Consider the following 21,720-nt stretch of genomic DNA (forward strand, 5'->3'; position numbering starts at 1 on the left):
CACTATCACTGAAGAACAAACAGGATGATATGAAAGGTAAAAGAGCCTTTTAAAAATAAATGCCAAAATACTGGTAAAGGGCTTATGAAATTCCTAAATATCACCAGAAAACTCAATATAGGCTCAGTTTTCCTTTATGAAGTGAGAAATTGGTTTCATGACTTCATATTGTTCCTTTTTCATGCTATTTCAGTAAGTTCAATTATGACAACTATCAATGGAAATCAATGGAAATCTAAACTCAGAGTCCCCAGATCAAGGAAGAAAGCTTTTGTCTTTCTTTAACTTCTAAGGAAATATCAGACTCTCTACTCTGAATACACTCTAAAAAAAAATCCCTACTAGTTAATTTTCCTACACCCTCTATAGTAATTATGCATAATGCAAGAAAAATTGCTGCATATTTATCTAGAACTCAGAACTATTATAAAAGTACAAACAGTAAATAATTTTTACTTAAAGAAACTGGAAATTTGAAATGGTTAAGATGCTGATTTGCCATCAGGAAAGGGTAGACACAAGAAAGAGCGATATAAAATTGTTCAAGTCCAGAAAGAGCTACAAGGTAGGCACAATAAGGCAAAGGGAAATTCTATGCAAGCAGGTCATGCTCTAAGTATATCAATAAGAAACAAACACACAGAAAAAAAACAGCTTTAGCTACTCACATTTGCAGCTTCTCATACCTGCTGTGGGTTCACACAACTGTTACATGTTCTAACTGTGATCTCTCTATCTAGAGAGATCTATTGTCCCACAACGTCCCAGGATCCCCTATTGCACAGTATCTCCTTAAAGCTGAGAAAGCTACATTTTCCAGCATTCTATATGACTGATAAAGTGCCACTCCTGTAACTCAAAAAGACATTTAAGAATTTAAAAAAGCATATTAGCATATTTGAGTTACTTTTTAAAAACTCTGATTTGTGACAATAGGTGTGTTAAATACTTACAAAGCATACAGAAAAAAATATATTTTTATTCTTGGTATTAGGACTACTCATCATTTCTATCCTGACTACAAAATACATATTAAGTAACTGAGTTGAAAATTAAAGGGATATGTGCTAAAGACATAAGATTTGGCAACCATATGCCTAAAACAAACTCCCTAATTCTTTTAATAGTCATCTCACTCTATGCACCTCCAAATTAAATAAAAATAATCTCATCACAGTAGATATATAGGTCATTCAAATTTTAGGAGAGATACTGCCTCAATTAAGCATCCCCCAATGACCACTCATGTTAAAAGAGAAATTGTTCATTTATCTTTTCACATGTATGAATTATTTCGGTAACCTATACTTGAATAATGTAAATCACTCTTGTACCACAACTCAGTTGGTTGACATAATCATTCAACAGACAAAATATATTAGAAAAATTTAGCTTCTTTGATACTTCAAATTACAGTTTAATATTTTAGCAATAACTGCTACAAAAAAATCCCTCTCAAGCACCAGGGTAAGAGAGAAAATAGCTTAGAACTGGATTTTGACTCAGAAAACTTAGGCTTATATTCCAACCTTATTATCTAGCTTTGTGACTCAGGACTTTCTTCATTTCTTCAACATAAAGACATGTGATTTAAACAGAAATATATTTAAGTTCCATTGGAATTTTTAGAATCCTATAATGTATTTAAAAAATGGATTCCACAGGTCATTAATGGAAACTAATGAAGATAAACTTTAATTAATAATCTCAGATTTAACTTAAAATGGAATTCCAATTTTCTTTATAACGTAATATTGTTGTGTTTATTATAAAGGACATTCATTCTAAAGAACTAATTTATTTAATAAACCACTGATGAAGATATTTCCGGAGGGCACCATAGTCTTTTCAGTCTCTCAGATTCAAAAACTCTGTCATCAACTACTCTTTTTCACATATCCAACCAATTGTCAACTCTTATAATTTCTTTCTCTGAAAAATTGATTGCAAGTGCCATTTTCTATACTTACCTTAGTTGAGACCCTCATTATCTCTCAGCTAGATCATTTCAAGAACCCACTGAAATTCATCCTTCACATTGCTACCCATTATTTTCCTAAAATACATATTTTATAATGTTAGCCCCCTATTCAATAAACTCCAAGGGCACCTATTATGTTTAAAATCAATTATAACCCCTCTGTCTTGTATTTAAAGCTTTTCACAACTTGATTCTCCTGTTTTTCCAGTTCTCTCATATATTATTTCCTTCTAACACTGTAGAGTCCAATTATACCTTCTTGCTCACTGGTCCTCATAAAATATGTTCCATTATACAATAAAATAGAAAACTTTTGTTTAATTCGATTTTTTTAAAAAAAGAAGCAACCCAAACTACCAATGTAAAAGCGAGAAGGTGAATTCACCAGCAATGAAGACGAAATTAAAGCAATGATAGGGAGCTACTTTGCCCAACTGTATGACAATAAACTTGATGAGTGAAATGAATGAATATTTGCAAAAAACACAAATTGCCCAGATTAAGAGAAAGAAGTAAAGTACTAAACCCCATTTTAGAAAAAAAAAATTAAAGAAGCTATCATTGAACTCTCTCAGAAGCAAAATTACCAGGGCCAGATGAAGTGAATTCTACTAAACAATTAAACAAAAAAAATAATTGTAATATTATATAAACTATTTGGGAAAATAGGCAAAAAAGGAGTCCTACAATTTTTTATGACACAAAGTGCTCATACTTAAATTAAGAAGAGCTAAAACAGAGGAAACAATTATAAACCAATCACCCTAATGGATATAGATGCAAAATTTTAAATAAAATATTAGCAAATATATTACAGCAATTTGTCACCAGGATAACATAATATGACGAGGCTGGATTTATGCCAGTATTGTAGGGCTGGTTCATTATTAAGAAAACTATGAGCATAATTGACAATATCAACAACAAAATTAATAAAAACGATGTGATTATCTCAATAGACAACAAAAAAGCTTTTGAGAAAGTATAGCACCAATTCTTAATAAAAAAAAATACTAGAGAACATAGGAATAATTTGAGTTTTCCTTAAAATGAGAAGCAGTGTCTAGTTAAAATCATCATGAAGCATTATATATAATAGGGATAAATTAGAAGCATTCCCAATATTTTCAGTGGTGAAATAAGTATGCCCATTATCACAACTATGATTCAATATAGTACTGGATATGTTAGCATTAGGAATAAGAGAAGAAGAAATTGAAGGAATTAGAATACATAATGAGGAAATAAAACTATTTCTCTTTGCAGATGATATGATGACATACTTAAAGAATTGCTAAAAAACAAATACTTGAAACATTTAACAACTTTAGCAAAGTTACAGGATATAAAATAAACCCACAAAAAGTCATCAGCATTTCTCTATGTGACCAACAAAGCCCAGCAGCAGAAGATAAAAAGAGAAATTCCATTTAAAACAACTGTTAGAAAATATAAAATTTTGTGGGGTCTATCTGCCAAAACAAATCCAGGAACTATATAAACACAATTAAAAAACACTTAAAATGATAATTCTACCTAAATTACTTTACTTATTCAGTGCCATACCAAGCTACCAAAAACTTTTTTTATAGAGTTAGAAAAAATAAGAACAAAATTAATCTGGAAGAACAAAAGATCAAGAATATCAAGGGAATTAAGGGAAAAAACAAAACAAAACAAAGGATAGTGGTTCAGCAATACCAGATCTAAAACTGCATTCTTAAGTGGCAATCATCAAACTCCTTGGTAGTGGGTAAGGAATAGAGTTATCAATCAGGTTAGGTACACAAGAGTCAATGACTATAGTGATTTACTGCTTCAAAAGCCCAAATACTCCAGCTTCTGGGATGAGAACTCACTATTTGACAAAAACTGTTGGGAAAACTGTAAAATAGTATTGCAGAAGCTAAGCAAAGACCAAAATCTCACATCATATACCAAGAAAAGCTCAAAATGAGTGCATGATTTAGACATAAGGGATGATATCACAAGTAAACAAAGAGAAAAAAAAGAGTTTGTCTGTTATATCTATGGAAAAAGAAAGAATTAATTACCAAAAAAGATTTGGAGAACACTTGGGCCATGCAAAATAGATATTTTTATTACATTAATTTTTTTCATATTTCAATTAATTTTAGTTTTCAACAGTCACTTCCACAAGATTTTGAGGTCCAAATTTTCTCCCCATCTCTCCCTCTCCCCCACCCCACAACAGTCTGCATTCTGATTATCCCTTCCCCCAATCTGCTTTCCCTCCTATCACGACCTCTCATTTCTCTTACCCCTTCCCCTTCTATTTTCCTACAGGGTAGGAGATTTCTATACCCCATTGCCTGTTCATCTTATTTCCCAGTTGAATATATTTTTGCCATTTGCTTTTTAAAACTTTGAATTCCAAATTCTCTCCCTTCCTCTCTCCCAACCTGCCCTCATTGACAGGTCAAGCACGTGTGATGGTGCAAAACATTTCCATAATATGCTGTTAAAGACTAGCTGTATTTCCCTCCATCTCATCCCATCCGCCATTTGTTCTAATCTCTCCTTTGACTATGTCCCTGCTCAAAAATGTTTTCTTCTGATTAACTCTTCACTAAATCCACACTCCCTTCTATTACCTTCCCTTTTTTTCCTCTTTCCCCCTACTTTCCTGTAGGATAAGATAGCTTTCTATACCCAAATGTGTGTGTGTTATTCCCTCCTTAAGTCAAATCAGATGAGAGTAATTCGTGAGATAATTTAACCCATTCTATCTCTCTCTTTCGTCTTCTCCCAGTACAGTCCTCTCACCTCTTAATTTTATTTTTTTAGAGTTCATCCCTTCATATTCAACTTACGTTGTCCCCTCTTTCCAGGAATATACATACATACATATATACATATAAATATGCATCTATAAAATGGGAAAGGTCTCATGAATTATAAATATCATCTTTCTATTTAGGAATGTAAACAGCTCAACTTTAATAAGTTCCTTATCATTTCTCTTACCTGTTTATCTTTTCATGCTGATGTTGAGTCTTGAATTTGAAAGCCACATTTCCTTTTCAGCTCTGGTCTTATCATCAAGAATGCTTGAAATTCCTCTATTTCATCAAATATTTTAAGATGACAACAGTGCTGAATTCACAGTAGAGAAGGGGAATTGAGAGAGTTCCCACTAAATAGCTTTTTTATTCACAGAAAAGTGGTTGGCTAATTCATTTTACAGAGCAATTGGGTGGTTCAGAGCATAGGACTACTGGGCCTGTAGTTAGGAGAAATGGAGTTCAAATCTACACTCAAACATTAGCTGTGTGACACTGAACAAGTCACTTAATCATGTTTGCCTCAATTCCTCATCTGTAAAATGTGTTGGAGAATGAAATGGCAAACCACACTAGTATCTTTGTTTAGAAAACCACAAATGAGTTCAAAAAGAATTAGACATGAGAAACAATTCAACAACTCATCCTCTATAAATGTGAGGATTGAGAATTTAAACTTACAATGATTTCCATCATATCCCATAGCTGTAATAAAGAAGGGATTACTATTAAATTTGCTTGTGTTTAAGGACAGTGTTCTCAATTAAAATTTATACAAAATTCAATAAATAAACATTTTTAAGTACCTTTCCACTTCATGTGCTGTAGATCAGGCCACTATTTTCTATTGCTGAGGGGCCTGGATAAGATTTCTGTCTGTAACAAGTATTTCCCCTTGGTTATTTTTTTTTAATTCTTTTGCTTTCTGTTGGGAAATGATTCATAAAGAAAATAATGACTTCAGGTACAAAATCAGCAAAAAAATGTCATTTTTATTAAAAATTTCTATTATTTTCCTATTCTAATATGCTATACAATAAAACATCTGAAGAAGAGCAAAGTTATTTATGATCACCATTGTTTTGAGGTAGAAAATTGTTTGAAAGTTTCCTAAGAAACGTGAATAGCATTATAAATGCTTTCCCTCTTTCAAATATTACAAATGGCTAACTCATTAAGTGCTCTATGAAGATGCATTTTTATAACAATACTGTTGAAACAATGTGTTCAACCTACAGTAGCTAATGAAGGGAAGTGGAAATTAATACCATATGGATAGACGTCTGGCTTTCACTATTTGAGAGTTTTAAATTAATAATGTCTTCATTAACATGCTTTGCTAATGATTGCAAAAGAACATCCTTTTCATTCACACTCTTCTTTGTAAAATGGACTTTTAAATTAAATTCTGTCATTTAACACACAGGTATCACATGTCCTCTCTCCACAGACTCCAAAGTAGCTACAGCAGCACTGAAGGAGAGGGAGTGTTTGTGTTAGCATAAACATTAGGTGAGATAGTGAAAAGACCTGGGGATTAGCACCTTTTCTTCTATAGCTCCATTGTGAAATGTGTTTTCTTCAGAAGTCACTTTGTCTCTGAGAGGAAAAGTGAGTTTTCCTCTTAATTTGGTCACCTGAAAAATGGGGCTTAAAAAAGAACTCCCCTCCCTACCCTTTTCAGTTATTAAATATAACATCATGTTCTAGATAGCTTCTTAGTAGGCTACAACCTTCTGTAAAATTTAAAGGCATTAAAAGGACATAAATGACAAAGAAGGACTTTTTAAATGAAACTAGAAGCTGAAGGGGAGACACAACAATATGTCTTCTTTAGTGCAGGATAAATGAAACCTTTCTTTTCTGACACTGATCTGTGATGGTGGAAGAGAGAAATGATTTGCAAGCATTATACAAATACGTGAAAAGCAATAATTAAGTTCTATTTGGAACGTGAAGACTAAACTCTTATTTCAAGGAGATGTATCTTTGGATTAAAAAAGATATAGCTAACGAGAAATGGTAATACAGAAATCCTAAAGTTTAAGTAAAGAGGCCAAATTAACTAAATCTGAAGGCACTAAAACAGTTTCAAAATGATTGCTAATTCTGAAAGACTGTGGAAAGCAGGAGAGCTGCTATGAAGGAGAAGAAGGTGGGGAAGATGTTGGAGAAGGGAAGGAGAAGAAGAAGGAGGAGGAGGAGGAGGAGGAGGAGGAGAAGACGAAGAAGAAGAAGAAGAAGAAGAAGAAGAAGAAGAAGAAGAAGAAGAAGAAGAAGAAGAAGAAGAAGGACTAGGAGGATAAGGAGGACGAGAATAAAGACAAAGATGAAGACGAGGACAGGAGGAGGAAGAGGGAAGGAGGAGGAGAAGGAAAGAAGGAGGAGGACAGAATGAGGAGAAGGAAGAGAAGAGGAGGTGAAGGAGGAGATAATGTCCATATACTCTCTGACAATGAGTTTTATTTGTACCCCTGGCAAAATTCTACACTATCAACAATTTGTGGGAAAAGGAACAGCAATGATTCCTAAAAATGATCCTGATTTCCTCAAGAGCAATGCCAGACTAACTTCATTTCTTTTCTTTTATTTTGACAGAATAATTAAGCTAGTGTATCAGAACACTGCTGTAAGCAAAGATTTCAATCAAGTGTTTGACAGACTTTCACATATTTTTCACGTGGACAAGACAGAGAAATATAATTTGAATCCCTTCTCCACAGAGCTGAAAACTGATTTTCAGAATGTGCAGGACAACTATATTCTTTTCAAACTAAATAAATCCCAGGAGCTTCCTATTACCTCTAGGATCATATATACAGTTCTCTGATTTTCTTTTAAAGCCCTTCACAACCTGATCTAAATCTGCTTCTCCTCACTTTGATGACCTCTATAGTCCAGTAAAACTATCGTTCTTACTATTTGTCCTCATACATGATATTATATACCCTGACTACTTGCCTTTGCACTAGATGTTCCTCTCATCCCCTTTCCTAAAATGCACTCCATCCTTCCCCTGGTTCTTAGAATTCTCAGTTTCCTTCCAGATTCAGACAAAGGATAACCTCCTCTATGAACACTATTTTTATCCACCAACTGCAAGTGTCTCTCCCTATTACTTTTTTTTCACACATTTTATATATTCTTATATATGTATGTGTTAACCTTCAAGGATGTAAATACACTTCTTCATGGAAAGCATAGTTTCACTTTTGTCTTTGTAACTATAGCATATGGGACATAGTAAGCACTTTATTGTTATTGATTCATTGAAAAACAACTGAATATGCATCTTTCTTGATCAAGTCAGTTTGGAGCATGCCTATAAAATGCTTGTGAGTGGCCTGGGCCAATGGAAGTTGTGAGTGGAGATGCACTGTAGAACATAAATAGTGCTGTTATTGCTGTTGTTGTTATTATTTTAACCACATAGCCACCACCACAGCTTTCCTTTTCAAGAACACAAAGGTTCAAGACTTACAATTTTGCAGGATGTAGGTAATTTCTGGTAAGGTAACTTCTTTTAGTGAAATGAATAGGCAATGGTTTTACTGATTTTACTGTCTGTCATCTTAATTTTCCTTGGCACTTAGGGGGAAGATAACTTGATTCGCATCACACAGATTATATGTGTCAGTGTCAATATCCGAACCAGAATCTTGACTTGAAATCCATTGTCTGTCTACTTTGTAATGCTTCCTTTCCCTGTTTGTTGATAAGTTGTGTTTTATTTCCTTTGTTGAGTTTACTGTTTCCCAATTAGTAAAGAAGCTGTGTATAGTTCAATGATCATCTGGTCACTCTTTTCTTGACCCCAGTCTTTCCATTCTGGTGTTAGTAGCTGATAATAAAATGTGAACTACCATCACTTCTGAAGAATTAAATGTGAGTATCACACAAAGGGCAATGGAGAAGAAAATTGTGGTTATGGATAAACTTCAGTTATCAATCATTTCCAGAGAAGAGCAAAAGGAAAGGATGGTTTCAGAGAATTACATAACAGAAAGAAAAGATAGGTTAGTCACATACTAACACAGAAAGATGCACAACCAAAGTGTTCCACTGTACCCATTCAGATATGAACAAAGTAAAGAAGAAATCCAACATATTAGGCATGTCAATGAGATGAATATTTGGAATAACATCGGTAAGAGTTGTGCAAGATAGGATTCTTATTTTCATTATTGGAAGGAACTCCTAAATCAATGATCTGGGATTGAGGCAAGACCATGTTCCCTTCTCACCCATGTGAAAGAGCTTTCTCACTGACCTTTGAAGCTGTCTTTGGCATTTGTGGGTTGAGAAATCTCGGAACTGCAGTTCCTTCTCATGACTCTGCACCCTGAAGCCTGCTCCAGTCTTGTCTGTGCTACTCTGCATGGCCAGGGCTGGGCTGCATTCTGCTCTGAACCTAATTTGATAGACTTTTTCTGTCGACCTTCCAGGCTCTCTTGGGCTGGAAATCTCTTTCACTCTCTCGTTTTGTGGCTTCTGCTGCTCTATAATTTGTTTAGAGTCATTTTTACAGGTATTTTATGGGCCATGGCAGGTGGGGAGCTACAGCAGTCAGAGTCTTTCTACTCTGCCATCTTGGCTTTGCCCCTTCCATTTCTTATAACCTGAAATTTCTTTCCTTTATCTCTGACTGATGAAATATTACCTATTCTCTTCATGATTCAGTTCAAAAGGTATCTCCTTCTTGAAACCCTTCCCTGAAAACTCAGCCAAAAAAACACTTTCTTCCTTGAATCTCATGTAGTACTTTACTCGTGGCTTTCCTATGCACTTCTCTTATTCTAATTTGCATTATAGTAGTTTGTTTCTGTCCTAATGGATAGTAAGCATTGTAACTGTGAGAGCAGTTCTGTTTCTTATTGTTCTCTACAACTCTACAGACATCTAGCACAGCATATAGCAGACATAAAATAAATATTTGTTGAATTTAGATTTGGAAACAATCTACTGCCTCTTATTAGGTTTGCCCAAAATGACTATATTTACTGATAAACCACTTTTTTACTTCTCAAATGGAAATGAAAAACAAATAATTTTACTCTCATGTAAACACATCTGGCAAGACAAGATCCAGGTGTTTAAAATAAGGAGATATTGGGTTTTCATTCATTTAACTTTCTCCTTAGTCATTAAGTTCCTAACCCATTAAGTACCTAAGTACACATTTCTATGCAATAGAAACATGAAATCTGATTTGTCATTTCATTATCCCTAGACAGTAGTACAGTAAGTACTGTACATTTCATAATTTAGTTTCAGTACTTAAATTTTCCTCATCAATTAAATGTCCTCCTAAGAAAATAAGAGAACCTGAATTTTTAAACTGAATGATATTGAATTAGTTACAGAATATCTACATTGATCTTGTCACTGTAATAATCAACTTTCATTTAGAGAAGGGATTATGTAACATTTCACACGCACATGATTAAATCTAAATTCCTTATACAATATTTATTTTTAAAAACCTTACAAGGAGGCCAGGAAAAGGTTTGGGAACTTTCTCTGTAAATTTCAGCATAAAATGTCAGTTTCTTCTCATGTTCCACTCTTGATTATCTTTAAAAATGTGAAGGAACATTGGCATGTATAATCCAAAATATCAGACTATCCAGAACATCATTTATATTTGTCTTTGAAATCTGCTTTAATGTTTGCCTTTATTGAAATGAATATTTAAATGTTAAACACACTTTAACAAAACAAGAAAGTCACACTATGAAAATATAATACAAATGAAGCTGAAAATTTGTTCAATTCAATCCTTCACCCCCCACATTTACCTCTCAGAATTCTCTTTGCCTCGATGTCAGAGATAACACGGATATAGCTATTCAGATTAATAGAAACTTGGGTGATATTTCTGTTCTGCTGCATTTATTATTTTTTTCTTTTTTTAGACTTGACACACTTACTTTGAACAAAATGAATAAAATATTTCTTCCCTCTTCTTCCTTCCCCCACCATGTTGAAAGCACATAAAATAGTCAAGGAGGGAAAATTTTTTTAAAGAGATAATAAATTTCAACAGTACACTGGAATTATTTTTTTCCATTATTTTAACAACTAATTTTGAGAAAGGAATTTAGCTTAGTAAAAAGAAATCTGGCCTCAAAGCCAAGGACAGCTGGATTAGGTCCAGAAATCTGATTGTTTTGCCCTAGGAAAGTGGCTTCACTTATCAGCATTTTCAGCAATTTTTTTTAAATCAAAAATTGCAGAGGGGGCGGAGCCAAGATGGCGGAGTAGAAAGACGCACATACACATAGCTCCGAACACACAGCCCATAGAACATGTACAAAAAAGTAACTCACAGCGAATTCTGCACCCAGAGGCCCCAGAACATTGGAGCGAGGAAGATTTCTGTTCCAGAGAGACCTGCAAACCTGTCACAAAAGGTCCTTGACACCGCAGACTGAGCACCGAGACTGGGAGCTGAGTACAGCCCTGCACCCATCTGAGCACCTGAACTTAATCACACACTGAATAGCAGCCCTGCCCCCACCAAAAGCCCTGAGGCTGGCAAGCAGCATTTGAATCTCAGACCCCAAACACTGGCTGGGAGGATCCGGAGGCGAAGTGGGTGTGAAGAGAATATTCAGAAGTCAAATCACTGGCTGGGAAAATGTCCAGAAAAGGGAAAAGAAATAAGACTATAGAAGGTTGCTTTCTTGGGGAACAGGCATTTCCTCCCTTCCTTTCTGATGACGAAGAACAATGCTTACCATCATGCAAAGACACAGAAGTCAAGGCCTCTATATCCCAGCCCACTCAATGGGCTCAGGCCATAGAAGGGCTCGTAGAAAATCAAGTTAGAGAGGTGGAAGAAAAGCTGGGAAGAGAAATGAGAGACATGCAGTCAAAGCATGAACAGCAGATCAGCTCCCTGCTAAAGGAGACCCAAAAAAATGCTGAAGAAAATAATACCTTGAAAAATAGGCTAACTCAATTGGCAAAAGAGGTTCAAGAAGCCAATGAGGAGAAGAATGCTTTCAAAAGCAGAATTAGTCAGATGGAAAAGGAGATTCAAAAGCTCACTGAAGAAAATAGTTCTTTCAAAATTAGAATGGAACAGATGGAGGCTAATGACTTTATGAGAAACCAAGAAATCACAAAAGAAAACCAAAAGAATGAAAAAATGGAAGATAATGTGAAATATCTCATTGGAAAAACAACTGACCTGGAGAATAGATCCAGGAAAGACAATTTAAAAATTATGGGACTACCTGAAAGCCAGGATCAAAAAAAGAGCCTAGACATCATCTTTCATGAAATTTTCAAGGAAAACTGCCCTGAGATTCCAGAACCAGAGGGCAAAATAAGTATTCAAGGAATCCACAGATCACCCCCTGAAAGAGATCCAAAAAGACAAACTCCTAGGAACATTGTGGCCAAATTCCAGCGTTCCCAGATCAAGGAGAAAATATCGCAAACAGCTAAAAAGAAACAATTCAAGTACTGTGGAAATACAATCAGGATAACACAAGATCTAGCAGCTTCCACATTAAGAGATCGAAGGGCGTGGAACAGAATATTCCAGAAGTCAAAGGAACTAGGACCAAAACCCAGCAAAACTGAATATAATACTTCAGGGGAAAAATTGGTCTTTCAATGAAATAGAGGACTTTCAAGCATTCTTGATGAAAAGACCAGAGCTGAAAAGAAAATTTGGCTTTCAAACACAAGAATTAAGAGAAGCATGAAAAAGTAAGTAGCAAAGAGCAGTCATAAGGGACTTTACAAAAGTTGAACTGTTTACATTCCTACATGGAAAGACAATATTTGTAACTCTTGAAACTATTCAGTATCTGGGTACTTAGTGGGATTACACACACACACATGCACATGCACACACTCATAGAGACAGAGTGCGCAGAGTGAATTGAATAGGATGGGATCATATCTTAAAAAAAATAAATCAAGCAGTGAGAGAGAAATATATTGGGAGGAGAAAGGGAGAAATTGAATGGGGTAAATTATCTCTCATAAAAGATGCAAGCAAAAGACTCATTAGTGGAGGGATAAAGAGCGGAGGTGAGAGAAAAACATGAAGTCTACTCTCATCACATTCCACTAAAGGAAAGAATAAAATGCACACTCATTTTGGTAGGAAAACCTATCTCACAATACAGGAAAGTGGGGGATAAGGGGGCAAGCAGGGTGGGGGGGATGATAGAATGGAGGGCATGGGGAGGAGAGTGCAATTCGAGGTCGACACTCATGGGGAGGGATAGGATCAAAAGAGAATAGAAGTAATGGGGGACAGGATAGGATGGAGGGAAATATACTTAGTCCTATACAACACAACTATTATGTAAGTCATTTGCAAAACTACACAGATTTGGCCTATATTGAATTGCATGCCTTCCAAAGGGAAGGGGTGGAGAGGGAGGGAGGTAAAGAAGTTGGAACTCAAGGTATTAGGATCAACTGTCGAGTAATGTTCTTGCCACTAGGAAATTAGAAATACAGGTAAAGAGGTATAGAAAGCTATCTGGCCCTACAGGACAAAAGAGAAGACGGAGACAAGGGCAGAGAGGGATGATAGAAGAGAGAGCAGATTGGTCATAGGGGCGATTAGAATGCTTGGTGTTTGGGGGGGGGAAGGGATAAAAGGGGAGAAAATTTATAACCCAAAATTTTGTGAAAATGAATGTTAAAAGTTAAATAAATAAATTTAATTATAAAAGAAAATGAAATCAAGCAGTGAGAGAGAAATATATGGGAGGAGAAAGGGAGAAATGGAATGGGGCAAATTATCTCTCATAAAAGAGACAAGCAAATGATTTTTTTTTAGTTTGGGGAAAAAGAGGGGAGGTGAGAGAAAAACATGAAGCTTACTCTCATCACATTCCACTAAAGGAAGGAATAAAATGCACACTCATTTTGGTATGAAAACCTTATCTTACAATACAGGAAGGTGGGGGACAAGAGGATAAACAGGGTGCGGGGGACGATGGAAGGGAAGGCATGGGGAGGAGGGTACAATTTGAGGTCGACCCTCACAGGCAGGGACAGGATCAAAAGAGAGAATAGAAGTAATTGGAAGCAAGATAGGATGGAGGGAAATACAGTTAGTCGTATATAACACGACTATTATGGAAGTCATTTGCAAAACTACACAGATTTGGCCGATATTGAATTGCTTGCCTTCCAAAGGGAGGGGGAGGGGAGGGAGGGAGGAAAAGAAGTTGCAACTCAAAGTTTTAGGAATAACTGTCAAGTACTGTTCTTGCCGCTAGGAAATAAGAAATACAGGTAAAAGGGTATAGAAAGTTATTTGGCCCAACAGGACAGAGGAGAGGATTTTTGGGGTGGAGGGAGGGGACAAGGGGGGAGAAAATTTGGAGCCCAAAAATTCTATGAAAATGAATGTTAAAAGTGAAATAAAAAAAAAAGAAAAGGTGTCTTAAAATTTTCTGCTTACCCAGCCCTGTCCTGATTACCATGGCAGATAGGGAATCCCACTCTGTGCTTGAAACACACAAAGAAATGTACAAAATCATCTACAAAGATGATTCCACTCGCCATCAGCACATGGAACATTGGACACACTTATAGACAGCACAAAATCCAGTAGACGTGAAAGACAAACTGTTCTTGCAGCAAGAGAACTCTAAGGGTATTGCCTCCGAATAGCAGCTCTGAATGAAACAAAACTGGCAAATGAAGGCCAGCTTACTGAAGTTGGAGCTAGATACACATTTTTCTGCAATGGTCACAGGGAAGGAGAGTTCCAAGAAGCTCACATAGGTTTTGAAATCAAAACTAATCTAGTCAGAAAGCTGATACGCCTGCCAAAAAGAGTGAATGACAGGTTCATGACAATGCGATTGCCACTTGTAGGAAAATATCGCATCATGATGAACCAAGATGAGGTCAATGAAAAATTTTATAAAGATCTGGAGACCTTTGTCATCAGTGTGCCAAAAGAGGACATGCTTATAATTCTGGGTGACTTTAATGCCAATGTGGGCTCAGACTACGAGCATGGCAGAGAGTCCTAGAGAGGAATGGAGTTTGAAACAGCAACAACAATGGTCATTTACTGCTGAACACTTGTGCATCACATGACCTTATCATCACCAATTATTTTTGGAGAAGAGTACTATCTCAACAGGAGATTGACTTGGAATTAGACATAGATCCTGCTATAACAATTATGAAAATAGAGAAAACACCAAAATGACATAAAGTTGGGCAAATATATTTAATTTTATTCTTACACATTTCTCACAACTTCGTATTAATGCCTTTAGGCAAGACATTTTCTTCATTAAGGGGAAAGACAAATGGGCACATGTATTTTACATGTATTTTAAAGCACTAGTAAATTTGGTGTCATGTAGAAATATTCAACTCAGAGATCAATATATTAATTATTGTTCAGAAAAAGAAGAATTAGCTCATTCAGAGAGATATTAACACCAAGGGTCTAATTTCAAAAGTTTCTGATAACAAATCACTTTTCAGTTGTGTTCACTAAAAATGCCTCTCTTATTCTGAGGTCTTAGCACTCAGAAATTGAAATACAATTAGACATAAATCCATGTCTATCACGTAGTGGCTAAGTAGTCAGTACAGAGTCAAAGGGATATTTTGTGTCACATAGTCTCTGTTCCTGTAATAATGAGTACTTTACTTGTGGTGAAAAAAAAAAAGAGAACAATAGTGAGCACTCAAAAAAATGCGTTCTTTGTATAAATACATCTAAATTTTTAAAACAACTTACCTTCAATTAAATATAAAGTTATAATTCATAATAAAAGATAACCACAAAAACTTTATCATGAATCCCATTGTAGTTTGCATGAAAGTCCACCAACTTCATCATGACTGATTTCTGGACTTGTGTATATGTGTGTGTGAATGTAGCAAATCATTTTTTTTCATAAATACTCCCACCTTCTACCAGATCAAAAGAAAAAAAGAAAAATACTCAAATTCGATTCAGCTCTCAATCAAATGAGTTTGGTGAGGGATACTATTTTTATATTAAAGTTATTCCAATTTTATTAGGAGATAAATTAAGTCATCACATATAAACACAGAAATAGACTACAGCAATGAACAATGTTGCTGAAATTCACTCCTGTATAGAACATAAACAGAAACTAACTAACTTTTCTGAGAACCATGACAAGTTTCATACTTTTATCTACTCTTTAGAAGGGAGAGATGAGGAAGACAATTTTGTCTTCTGAGTTTCATTGAGCATTCCACTTTGGACGTGACAAGCTCTCAGCACAAATTGATGGTTGTTTGAGCTGCTCTTGTCTTGGAAACCATTCAGTGTTATTTTAAATGGACCCATGGTAGCGAGGGAATATTCTTTCAAACTCGTTTACAAGTAGCTTACCTTTAGCATTTGGGAAAACAACAAGAACAACAACGTGTGTGTGTGTGTGTGTGTGTGTGTGTGTGTGTGTGTGTGTGTGTGTGAAAGGATACTGCTAAAGTCCTACAGAGATTGTTACCCTATCATAGTATAAAGCAGTCATTGGATATTGTGCATTGTGAGCTTCCCTTTTATTTCAGTGAGCTAAGTCATCAGGCATCTTTGCTGTTGTTCAGTTGTTTTTTTCAGTCATATTCAATTCTTTACTATCACAACTGGGATTTTCTTGGCAAAGATACTGGAGTGGCATGTATTATTTACTCCACTGCATGTGGTACCCCACTTAGTTGTTTGTGGAAATTTCAGGCAACTGAGTACCCAGAGGATGATATCTGGGTATCCTTCGAAGGTCCTTCTCTAATTTGTTCTTTTTTCCAAAAGTAGGTTGCAATTATATGATTATCCCACTGCTGTCACTAAATGTACCAAGGTCATTATGGAACACTGACCTAATGAAACAGAGATAGGGCTTCTGTTTTCTATTGATAAATCTATTAACAAGGAAGCAAATTTAAAATAGAGATATTAATGAATTTTGAGTGACTGAGTTTTTTTGTTTGTTTCTTCCTCCCTTCCACAGAGACATAGATAATGCTGAATCATTTGGAGCAGGTTATATGGAGTAGGATATCATTAACTCTGGGAATTTGTGGTATAATTTTGAAAAATTTTTTAAAATTTTAATATTTGTTTCCCTTGTGTCATTTCTGCTATGTCTGACATTGTAATTCCATTTGGAGGTTTTTTTTGCAAAGATACTGGAGTGATTCTTTCATTTCTGTTTATAGATAAGGTAACTGAGGTAAACAGGATTAAGTGACAAGCCAATGGTCACACAGCTAGTAAGTGTGTGAGGTCATATTCGAACTCATAAAAAAGTCTGGCACTCTATCCACTGTGCCATCTAGCTGTCCTCAACAACAAACAACAATATGAGATTTCCCCTTGATCTTTTCATATATTATGAGCATGCAGTGATAACTCTGTCCTCTTGTTGAATGCCTAGTTTACCTTCTTTTCCAAAAATGATACATCTCCAGAAGATACATTTTGTGAGACTTCTGGCATGAGAATGTTCTTGGTAACAGGCTGTGCCCTCTTTACAACCATTTTAGGTCATACCTGGGTGATTTAAAATTTTGATTCTTTGGAAATAATGGTGATCTATGATACATAGCTCTATAGCATCGCAGAAAGTATATTGGTATAAAAAGATGAGATTTCATTTCATAGACCAGTAAGGAATCAGTGAAGAAGCACAGTATTTTAAAAATACAATCTAACTCATTTTTGTCCTCTTATTCAATTCCTGGCTTAGTTCCTCATGAATTTGTAATGTGTCTCTAAGACATATGTATTAATAAACCATTTTAAGAGACTGTCCATTCAATACCATATTTAGGTATACAATAGACCTTCTTTAATACATTTCTCCAATCCCCAAATATAATTAGGTTGTATTCTTAAGTGGTTGTGAATATGATGTGTCCATGGCTTAATGAAGTCATCACATTGACATCTACAAAAAGTAACATCTCAGAGTCTGATAATCTCAGAGTTGAAAGGTACTTTAATAACCACCTAATTTAATTCATGTGTTTAAAAAATTATCTCTACACTTTGATATATTGTTAATGTATTCTTTATGTAATTAATGCATTTTAATGAAATGGGAAGGTGTTTCTCATCCATTAATAAACCTATGTGACCTGTTTAAGTCACATTTAAACCTAAGTCACATGATTTTAAGTCACATGAGTTTAAGTCACATGAAGTCTGTGGTGAAAGGAGCTTCCTGAATGACTGGAACAGCAAAGGGTGGAACAGGAAGAATGGAACAGGAAAAGGTGGAGTTGGAGAACACCTGAGAGGAAATTGATCAGAATAGTCAGAGCTGGAAAGGACAGAGAAAGCAGGCATCTGGGGCAGATCTAGCATGAGTGGAAGAATGTTTTTGTGATTTGTTTAAGGGAGCTGGTTTGTGGGAAGCCTAAACAAGGGAAGGTTTGGCGATGGTAGTGTCCCATGCATTATTATTGTCTATAGATTTCTTTGTTGCTATGATGGATTTGGCTTTTTGGTATTGTGATTCAGCTTTCTGGTGTTTGAATAAATGTTTTGATTCTTCTTCCATGTGGAACATCTGTTATATTTTGTTATTCAGGACTGTGCTGGCATTTTCATAGCTGCCATAAATGCTGTGAATATCACATTGGAGTTACATTGGGAAATTATCATTCAAGTATTTTTCTTTGAGACAGTCAGTGAGGGAAAACTCATGACCTCCAAAAGCAGTTCAGTGTAATTTATGAATATCACTAATTGCTAGCAAGTATTTCCTTATATCAAAACTAAATTTGTCTTTTTCAGCTTCTGTCTATTGCAATTAGTTCTGAACTCTGGGAAGACAGAGTACAAGTCAAATGCAGTTTTCATATTATGGCTGTTTGAAAGTCTGAAGGCGATTATCTTATTTGTGCATAAATGTTTGCAAGCAGGTTTCAGGATTAGATTATGCTCTCCTTGAGGGTGGGCACAGCTTTTGCTTTTCATTGTGTCCCTGAGCAAGTCAGTTGACTTCTCTTTGCATCATTTTCTTATCAGGGATAATAATAAACATATACATGCTAGAGTTGTTATAAAGATCAAATGAGGTAATAGTATAAAAAGATAGTATAAAGAGTTTAGCATAGCACCTCATACAGAGTAAGTGCTAAAAGAAAGTTAGCAATTTTTATTTCAAATACTGATACCTGCTTGATGTATACAAAATCTAGCACCAAAGAATACTCTTCTGTAAATCAGAATATCTCCCTGACTTTCAGGGAAATCACTCCCCAGGTGGGTGACAACATTTTTACTTAATATCAAGATTTGGGATGGATTTGTCCAGTCAGACCATATTTTTTTTAATGCCTACTCCATGTTTCCTCCCATTTTTTACGTTCGCAGATGTGCACTTCACAGATTCACTTACAGAATATATTGAAAAAAAACTTCAACAAAATTAATGGAATTGATATAGCTAGGCAATATTTATAAAATAAGATCATTGATTCACTGTATTTTAACATCACCTACCTTCCCTAACATATATATGTATGTATATATATACATATATATATATGTATGTATATATACATACATATGTGTATATATATGTATATATGTGTATATATATGTATATATGTATATATATATGTGTATATATATATATATATCTCCTCTCAACAACATTTCCTGGAGAACAATCCCTTTTAATACAAGAATATCTAAAATAAAGAAAAAGAAAGTTTAGCAAAATTAATCAGTACATTAAAAAATTACACATTCATAATGCTTCCACCTTTTTAGTAATTACAGTTTTGCAGCTCCTCTTTTCAATTGTTTTGTTCTTGTTCATGCCATTTATATTGTTGTATTTGTGTATATTGTCCTTGTTTTCCTACTTCTGCTTCCTTCATTTTTCATCAGATCCTCATATATCCTTGTGCTTCTTTATATTGGCCACAGTGATCATTTTTTAGTGTAAAACGATATCCCATTAAATTTATATATATATACATATATATATGTATATATATAACTATTTGTTTAGTTTAGCTTTTCTAAATATATCAATATCTTCTTTGTTCTTTGTAAAAATAGGCAATACTTCTCGTCTGACCTAGCAGCAACACCCTTCTTGGTAAACAAATCCCAAATTCAGAAATTCAGTTACTTTTGTGAGTTTCTTCCATGGGGAACTCGGAAGGTATACACCCTAGGGTTTTCAATTTTAAAAAAGCAGTCAGGAAATAGATTATTGTGGTAACATGAGGCTGTAGAATGTTTCTGTTGGTCTTTCTTGAAGTGGCTATAGGTACCCTGTATGAGACTTGTATTGATAATGTATTTTTGCTTATTGTTAATGTAATTTTGCTTCTTAATGGGAAGAGGTTTCCCATCCATTAATAAGCCCTTGTGACCTGCCTGAGTCACATGGAAGCCTGAGTCATATGAGTCTGAGTCACATGAAGCCTATGGTAGGAGGAGTTTGCTGGCTTGCTGAATAGGTGGGAAAGCTAGAGCACAGCTGAGAAAAAAAAAATTGGAGAGAACAGTCATAGCTAGGAAGGATGCAGGCTGCTGGCTGGTATGAGTGAAAAAGCTTGCTTGTGATTTTGTTTAAGAGGGCCTGCTTGTGATTTGTTTATTGGAGCTGGTCTGTGGGAAGCATACCAGGGGGAAGGCTTGGGATGGTGTTGTTCTCTGCATTGTTATTGTGTATAGATTTTTGTTACTATGATGGATTTGGGATTCTAGTGTCTGAATAAATGTTTTGGTTCTATCTTCCACGTGGCGAATCTGTTGTGCTTAGCAATTCACATTTTCTTTGGAATATATTCATGGTCAGGTGCTGCAAATATCTCATTGGCACTGATGAGAGCTAGAAGAGGGGGAACTCCAAGAGTGGACCTCCCTGTGTGGGCTGTCTGGAGAAAAATTCATTGAATCAAGCATTAGTGAGGTGAAAATAAGGATTTACTATACTTTTCAATGCGCAAGAGTTCTTAGGGAACCTACAACCTTAGAGAGGTACAGGTAAAGTTTATATAGGACATTCTATACGAAACGTGTCAAATATGCTAACTAGGTGATTCAAGGTGGGATTAGAGAGTGGTTAAGGAGTGGATAGTTCTCAAAGGAGCATGCACTTTTCATACCTACTTTACAGGTATTTTACCCAAAATTCATCAGGAAATAGCCCAAGGAGGGGCTACATGGAAGTGTGGTTTTAGCTCTGAATGTCACTAAGTCAACTAACAGTCAGGACTTACTGAGAAATACCAGTTTGCTCCCTTCATTGTCTTGTTAGGCAAGCTAAATGTAAGAGAGCGTACGTATGATTGATTAGTAAGTAGTAAATGTCATTGTGACCCAGTGCACAGCCTGTTCAGTCAGTAAACAGCTGATTCAGACTAAGCTCAATAGGTACAGCTGGCTACTGTATCAGGAAGGAAGATAATGATTGTTCCTGGGACAAGCTGTCCTTGAGCTGGGGAGAAAGTGCCTGAGGCAGTGTTTTGAGGCTAGGGGGAAATGTGATTTTTAGAGAGAAATGTGATTTTAGAATTGGGGCCCAAGCACTTCCACCCAAGAATCCCATCAGCACTACAAATGATGACAGGGGTGGGATCATGAAATATCAAGCTTCTATTTGGAGACAGAAAGGCAGAGGAGAGACAGGAATAAATATGTCCGAGGGTGGGAGAATTTGCCTTATTCCTCCCTGGCAAGAGAATGAGCTAAAGGCTCAAGACTTTCTGAAAACTGGAAACCAAGGCTACAGAAAGTAGAACCCAGAGACTTAGAGAGATGAATGCAGGTAACACCAACAGAACCAGGGAAAGAAATGGCAGGAATACATAGAAGAAGAAGGATATTGTTTACAAGCTGTCGAATTATATTTAAAAGTAGAGACAAGCTGACAGAAGAGAAGGTTTAGATGGAAAAGGAGCTGGCTGGTTTTCATAAGAGGA

The sequence above is a fragment of the Notamacropus eugenii genome, chromosome 6 (genome assembly GCF_028372415.1).
Source record: "Notamacropus eugenii isolate mMacEug1 chromosome 6, mMacEug1.pri_v2, whole genome shotgun sequence".
Classification (NCBI taxonomy): Eukaryota; Metazoa; Chordata; class Mammalia; order Diprotodontia; family Macropodidae; genus Notamacropus; species Notamacropus eugenii.